Here is an 8090-nt window from a genome sequence, read left to right as displayed (position 1 = left end):
ACACTGAGGGCGGGTGTCCCTTTCACCTGTCTGACCCTCATTGGGTCCGTGTGTCCTGGTCCAGCTGTGGCGGTGCTGCCCGGCCCCCAGGTCCCCTTCCTGCCCCCACACGGCCCCTGCCCCTGTGCCCTGCTCTTAACGGGGCATCTCCAAACCCGCTTGTGGTTCAGCTCACACAGTGACACCTGGAGGCCCCGTCCTGGTGGCCTCCCCATCCCAGAGACCCAGGCGGGAACACATGGGTCATCCCGAGCACTTTACCACATGGCAGTGTTTTGTTTGCCAGCGCAGATCCACCTGGCCGCAGACACCCTGTGTTCTTTACCCAGAAGCCCTTGGGCCTCCCCTGGGGCCCCCAGAAGCCCGCTTGCCCAGCAGCCTCACCCGACCCCAAAGTAGTCCCAGAACATGACCGTGATGTGGTTGGGGAAGCTTCTGCTGATATCTAGATCTATCTGTTTGATGTGTTGGGAGGAGACCTGGGCCTCCTCCTTCATTTCCTGTGGCGAAAACCGGGGAGGAGGAGCCAGCATCAGGGACACAGAACACTAACTGTCACCAACTGTCATCCTAAGCAGGAGCACTGCTGGTCACCATGTGAGTGTGTCCTGCAGAAACCTCCTTCCTTCCCCTGTGAGGCCAGGGACAGCACAGGTGCCCACCGTGCCTGTGGGTTCTACATGAGGGCTTGTGCTCAGCTGTTGTGGATGCAGAGGGGACTGAGGGTCAGCCCTATGCTGGGAGGGACATGGCGGGTATCCCTGGGGGGGAGGGGACACTGGGGGTGAACCCCGTGCGGACAGAGGACATGGGGGTTCAGCCCTGGTGGTGAAAGGACTTTGGGGGTCAGCTGGGGCTGGGGTCCCTCGGTTCCTTGTGCTCCAGACACCCAGGCTGAGCCCCAGTCTCCTCCATCCCCTACACACTATGGCGTGGAAGACCTTCCACATGCTGGTGCAGGAGATGCGGTAGCACAAGGTGTGCAAGCTGAGCCCACTCGGTGAGGCTGTGCTAGGACCAAGGGAGGGCCCTGCCTGCTGCTCACTCAGGGAGTCCTGATCAACTCGCCTGCTCAGCCGTCCCCCCGTCCCCAGGCCTGGGTGCTGCTCAGAGCAGGGGGTCAACACCCCTGTCCCCTCACCCCCAGCCTCAGGCAAACCTGGGCTCCCAGTAAGTGGGCCTTACTCCTGTGTACTTTGAGGATCATGTAAGCCATGGCTGTGAGCACAGGCTCCATGTCCAGGAATTAGGTGTCCCAGTGCTTCAGGGCAGGGATAAGGGGTTTTGGGGAGTGGGGGTTGAGAGTAGTTACCTGAGCAGAGCCCCTTGGGGTCTCCCATCTGCCCATAGCCTCTGCCACCCCCCCGGGCTACATCCGAGGAGGCACCACAGCCCCTCCTGCACATGCACTCCTCCCAGGGAGATCAGGGCTCCAGGCCACTCTGGGTTCTGATCCTGGCCAGCACTACCGACGGACCTGGGGGCACAGACTCTGCCCCCATTTCTGCCAACATGCCACAAGGACCCCAGGCTGGCTGCAGAATGGCCCGAGGGCTCATCCACAGCCCAGGCTGACCAGGCCTCCCTGGGGGAGCTGAGGCAGGGACAGCTGAGGCAGGGCCTGGGCTGCGAGCCTCAGCCTTTGGGCCAAAGGTCTGGCCTGGCTTGTCTGGAGAGTAGGGTTGAACTCGGCCCTCCCTGGAGTCAGGAGGCCGGATGAGGGAGCAGGGTTCCTCGGGTTCCCTTACCTAACTGATGAAACACTGAAGGAACCACTTGGGATGTAAATGCCTGTGCATGTCAGTTCCTCATCCTGGCAGAAGGGCAGGAGGTGCTCAGGTCCCACGCTGTGGCCCCGTGGAGCCAGGTGGACCTACTTCCAGTGGCCCCGCACAGTCTCAAGGGTGCCCCAGGCTCCCCAGGTGGAGGAACTTGACACCAAATTGGGGCAGCTCAGAAGGGCTGTGCTGGCACCCCCTGCCCTGGGGCCATGGGAATGGAGCCTCTGGGGAGCATCTACTCGCCATGTGCTTCTTCAGCTTGGGGTGAGCTCTGTCTATAACATGCTCACCTAGGACCTCAGCAGTTTGGCGAACCCTGGATTGAAGAAGCCTGAGAAGGCCCCAGACCCCCAAAGATCATGGTCTTCTCCTGCAACAGGCAGGCAGGGGGGCCATCCTGGCAAGGGCCTCCTCCCCCACGCCCTGACCACCAACCCTGATGCAGGAGTCAGACACCTTGTCCTCCACAAAGCAGGCATGGAGGCCCCTCCTCTGGGTGCCCAGGGGCCGTACCCCAGGCCCAGATCCCTTCCTACCCACTTCCAGGGTTTTCTTCTTGGGTCTCTCAGCTCTAGCCCAGGGCAGACATGGCCCTCAGAGAGCCAAAGAGGAAGAGGTCCTGATCTGGGGGGATGTGCCAGCCTCAAGAGAGGCGTTTTGCAACGCCTCCTGAGATGGATGAAGGGGTGTTCAGGGAACTCAATGCAGAAAACTCTGATTGTCCGTGACCTTCCACAGTGACCGGTCAGCAGCATCCCAAGGTTCCTTTGGAGACCATACTCAGCATGCCTGAAACAGAGGGGACCGATCAGTGCCAGGGACATGGGGAAAGGAGGGAGCAGAATGGCTCCTCTCCCCTGAATCCTGAGGGAGATCAGGACCCTCTGAGATTGGCCAGGAATGAGGGGAAGGGCCTTTCTGCCCAATGGGAGCAGCCTGACAGCCTTACCTGCTTCTACCAGAGATGATCCCCACCTGGGCCTGACCTGACCTGGTGACTCTGGTCCCCACCTGAGCCTCACCTGGACCTGGTGACCATGGTCCCCACCTGGGCTCATTGGCAACTGATGACTATGAGCCAAGATGGACTCTCACTTCTACTGATGCCCGGGGTCCGTCCCCAGGATCTCATTTGTTCTTGGTGACTGTGGTCCTTGTCTGGGCTTAACTGACTCATGCTTGGCTCTGATTCCCTCCTGGGCCTCACCTGCTCTTGCAGATGTGGTCCCCACATCTAGTGGGTGCTCAAGCGTCTATGGTACTTGTCTGGGCTTCAGCTAATGGTATTCGGCTATGATATCAGCTCTTTCCAAGGCCATCAGTCTCCAAGTCCTCTTGCCTGGTGCTGCAAACCACACACATCCGAGGATGACACCGCATGAAAACCTTCGGAGGACACATGTGTCTGCATGATCCCTGTGGGCAGGTCCGCATCTATCTGACTGGAGGGTGGAGACAACCCAATAGCTCTGAGGGGGACATGCTGGACTGGAGGATCACTCAGGGGCACTCACTGTCTGTAGCTGGCCCACCTGCAGTCCACCTTCCCAGCCACTGTCCCAGGACATGCCGTCATGCTGAGAGGACAGAGCTCTCCCACCCCCTTATCAGGAGCACAAGGGGGCCCAGGAGGCTGTGGGAAACTGCTGACCTGATGCTTGGGGTGACGTTTCCAAGCCCAGGGCTGGCCCCGATTTGGCGGTGGATGTGCCTGCCAGAGAGTGTTCCTGAGGGCTTGGGGCAGACCGAAGGTTTCTCTTAGATTCCACAAGCAGAAAGACCAAAGGGAAAAAGCAATGAACTGGACTTCATCAAAATTAAAATCTTATGCCAGCAAATGTGTGACCAAACTACCCACCTTGAATTCAATGATTTGTGAATAGCCTGAGGGTTTGGGTTCTGGCTGGTGGGGAGTGTGGTGAGAGTCTCCCTTACACTCTGCCCCTCCCACTGCACACTCTCTCAAATCTTTTAAAAATCAACATTGAAGACATTTGAGAAATCTTTATCATCTCTGCAGAGGTGCCTTCAAATATGTAATGGCTATGTAATACTTTTTTTTTTAATTTTCATTTCTCTGGAATAAATCCCCAGGAGCACTCTGCTGAATTACGTGGTAATTGTATGCAAAATATTTTTTTTTTTATAAAACTGCTAAACTCTTTCCCAGGAGTGATTGTTAGATTTTACAAAAACTGTGTGGAACCTGTTTTCAAAGCAGATGTCTGGATTCTAGAAGTGTGAGTGTTGGACCCTCAGGTGAGATTAATAGAGCCTTGGAAAAAAACTGCTAAACTCTCTTCCAAAGCAACCGTATTTATATCCGCAGCATGAAGGAGCGTTCCTGTCATATATCACCCTCCAGCAACTAGTATCCTCCTTTTTGGGACTTTAGCCTTTCCAGGGGCTCCTGGGTGGCTCAGTTGCTGGGGTGCCTGCGTGGCTCAGTTGGTTAAGCGTCTGCTTTGGCTCAGGTCATTATCCCTGGGTCCTGGGATTGAGCCTTGCATCGGGATCCCTGCTTTGGGGGGAGCCTGCTTCTCTCTCCCTCTGCCTACCTCTACCCCTACTTCCTTGCTCACTCTCTGTAAAATGAGTAACATTTTTTTAAAAAGTAAAATTTCCTACCCATTTCTTCTCCCTTCCCTTCAGAAAGGGAGACAGAACATAAAGACTCCTAACTCTGAGAAATGAACTAGGGGTGGTGGAAGGGGAGGAGGGCAGGGAGTGGGGGTGAATGGGTGACGGGCACTGAGGGGGGCACTTGACGGGATGAGCACTGGGTGTTATTCTGTATGTTGGCAAATTGAACACCAATAAAAAATAAATTTATTATTAAGAAGAATAAAAATAAAGTTAGGCACTTGTAGGCAGTATATTGATGGATTTTTAAAATATTTTATTTATTTATTCCTGGGAGAGAGAGAGAGAGAGGCAGAGACATAGGCAGATGGAGAAGCAGGTTTCACAAAAGGAGCCCGATGTCCCTGACACTGGCATCATGCCCTGAACTAAAGGCAGACACTCCATGTTCTGTCTCCCTTTCTGATATTTCTGTCCCATTTCTTCTCCCTTCCCCTCTATTCCTTTCACTGTTATTTGGTCTCATTCCCCAAATGAATGAGACCATATAATATTTGTCCTTCTCCGATTGACTTATTTCACTCAGCATAATACCCTCCAGTACATGGAAGACTCCTAACTCTAGGAAACAAACTAGGGGTGGTGGAAGGGGAGAAAGGCGGGGGGTGGGGTTGACTGGGTGGCAAGCACTGAGGGGGGCACTTGACGGGATGAGCACTAGGTGTTATGCTGTATGTTGGCAAATTCAATACCAATAAAAATAAATTTATTATGAAAAAAAATAAAGACACTCAATTTCTGAACCACCCAGACATCCCGTATTTGTTTTTTAATCCGCTCTGATACCTTATATCATTTGATTGGGGCTTTTGGTCCATCTACATTCAGAGTGATTTTTGAAAGTTATGAATTGAGTGCCTTGGTGTTACCAGTAGAGTCGGTGTTTCTGGTGAAGTTCTCTGGTCCTTTCTAGTCTTTGTTGTTTTTGGTGTCTTTTTTTTTTTTTTTTTCCTCACTAGAGGAGTCCCCCTTAAAAATTTCTTGCCAGACTGGTTTAGTGGTCATGAACTCCTTTATTTGTTGCCTGCCTGAGAAACTCTTAATCCCTCTTTCTATCCTGAATGACAGCCTTGTTGTATAAAGAATTCGTGGCTGCATACTTTTCCCATTCAGTATATCGAATATTTCCTTCCACTACTTTCTGAACTGCGAAGTGTGTGTGGGCAGATCTGTTGTCTGGATTTGTCTTCCCTTGTAGGTTAAGGACTGTCACTACCCCACCACTTTCAGGATTCTAACCTTGCATGTGTATTTAGTGAATATGACTCTGATGTACCTTGGCGATGGTTGGCTTTTGTTGAAATTAGTGGGAGTTCTCTGTGCTCCTGGTTTCAGTGTCTGGGTCCTTCCTCACATTAGAAAAGTTTATGTAATTTGTTCAAATAAAACTTGTGCCCCTTTTTCTCTCTCTTCATCTTCTGAGTCTCCTATGATATGAGTGTTATTGTTTTAATAAGTGACTGTGTTCCCTAAGTCTGCCTCCGCGGTCCATTACTTTTTTGTTTATGTGGGCCCTTGCTGGGATGCCCCAAGGTCTCTGAGGACTTTCTGGGTTTCAGGAAAGGAGAAGTGATGGCCTTGATGGGTGGGACACTGTGGGAGGGCAGAGCTCCCATGGTGTCTGGGCAAGGGGGCTGGAGAGGGGCTTGCATAGGGCTGCGTGGAGGGAACCCTGGACTGGGCCGAGATTCCCAGCAGGAGTCCCGCTTCTGTAAGGCCACCAACTGGATCTTGGGGTGCAGAGAGCAGGTCAAGGTGGATCACTTCCTTTGATAGGTTCACGACTGTAGAACTTTCACCTCAATGGACTCACCAAGGGCATGGGTTTTCTTTTTTTTTTAATTTTATTTATTTATTTATGATAGTCACACAGTGAGAGAGGGGCAGAGACATAGGCAGAGAGAGAAGCAGGCTCCATGCACCGGGAGCCCGATGTGGGACTTGATCCCGGGTCTCCAGGATCGCGCCCTGGGCCAAAGGCAGGCGCCAAACCGCTGCGCCACCCAGGGATCCCAAGGGCATGGGTTTTCACATATTCTCTTCATGTTTCCTCGTGGACATGTGGTCCTCTTTGGTTTTCCCAATGGGCTTTTCACCCTTCCCCCGCCCCCTCCTCGACCCTGACCCCCACCAGGATCTCCACTCAGGGTCTTCTCCAAGCCTTGGCCTGGAATCACATAACTAGCTCAAGGCTTCCCTTTCCCTAGATCCCTGACGATCACCCATTCCCAAGGGCAGATGCAGAACTGCCTGTGTCCTGTGGAACAGCCCCCTCAGGCTTAGGTGGGACCATGAGTGGCAAAGGGAAGATCATCCCTATACGGGGACATTTTCGACACCCCACAAAGGGGAGTGCTGAGAGCACATCGCCAGTCAATGCTCCTCTGAATGCCTTCCTCCTGTGGCTGCCCTCTTCCCCACACAGGTCCACTTCTACGAGGACCTTGTCGAAGGAGGCACGAGTTGACAGCAAGCCAGAAGGGGGCCCTGCAAGCATTCTTCCAGGAGAACCCTTACCCTGGATCGCTGCCAGAGAACACCTGGCCCAAGAACTGGCCATACCTGAGTCCAGAATCCAGGTTGGCAGACCCAATACTTCTCTCATGGTCTCTGGGGGAGGAGGCACACACACACACGGGGCTAGGACATTGCCCGTCCTTCTGCATGGTCACCTGGGGAGCTCAGAACCTATGGCATGGGAATCTGTGGGCCCTAGGAGCCCTTGCCCTTGGAGTTCCTTCCGAGGCCTTCATTCACTGGATGAGGGAACACTGGGGCCCAAAGCCTGAGGCCTGACGACGGGTTCATGCCCATGGGCTGACTGTCCCCAGAGATCCTGTGTCCTGGCCAATCACTTTTCCCCCATGAAACCCTATGACTCCTCCTACACGGAAGGGGAAGAGACACATAGAGAGAAATAGGTGCCGATCCAGGACGACAATTTTGTCTTTTGCCTCCAGGGGAGAGGAAGCCTGCACAAGGGTCCAATTGTGATGAGAATGACACCCATTTCCAGCGTCTTCTTGTGTCAAAGTCTCCTCAGCTCCCTCAGGGGACTGCAGCAGGAACCCCATCATCTGTCCATGCAGATGACCAAAGAAGAAATGACTTTTCTGCCAACACCATCCATTGTGTGTTTACCTACAGTTTACGCTCCTCAGGGGAGACCAACGCCTTCTTCCTTGTACACCAAAGGGCCATGCAAATACATGTAACAATGTAGGCAATAAGCCAGCTCTGGCTTTCAGTGGGGTGTTAGTTGGTCTTGGGTCCTCGAGTCCCTGCATGTGTGTGGGCTAAGCTGCCCTCCCGTGTTACCTGGCCATTGCTTCTTCTTTTGCCCCTTAGGTCTGGTGCCAAAACCAGCGAAGGAGACAGCGAAGGCAGAGCCGCTGACTGGGCTCCACAATCCGCCAAGGAGAAGGGCCACTGCGTGGACAGGAAGAGCCTCCAGGTGACTCCCCAGCATCCAAGAAGTGTCCCCTCCTGAGCCACTCCTTGACACAGGAATGTGTCTCTGTGTGCTTACTGAGGAGTAGCAAAATCCTCAGGAAGGGCACCATCTCTGCTCTCATGTTCCAGCCACCCTCGTGACCGAGGATGGCGACACCCCACCTGCCATTGTTGGGCAGGCAGCAGGGAGGCTGTTTCTGGGCCAGGAAGGAT

The 8090-nt window shown here is 53.6% G+C and overlaps 1 long non-coding RNA gene across 1 annotated transcript; it reads left to right on the top strand.

Annotated features, from left to right (window-relative positions):
- The first annotated feature begins 340 nt into the window (after positions 1-340).
- LOC144302422 (uncharacterized) lies at positions 341-7880 on the top strand. Its single transcript, XR_013369278.1, has 4 exons — positions 341-597; positions 6850-7003; positions 7385-7643; positions 7773-7880. It is a non-coding gene; the product is annotated as an uncharacterized LOC144302422 (long non-coding RNA).
- Positions 7881-8090: the final 210 nt, after the last annotated feature.

This window comes from Canis aureus, chromosome 31 (assembly GCF_053574225.1).
Source record: "Canis aureus isolate CA01 chromosome 31, VMU_Caureus_v.1.0, whole genome shotgun sequence".
Classification (NCBI taxonomy): domain Eukaryota; kingdom Metazoa; phylum Chordata; class Mammalia; order Carnivora; family Canidae; genus Canis; species Canis aureus.
Note: the sequence above shows the minus strand (reverse complement) of the source record. Positions and strands in the feature narration are given on the sequence as shown.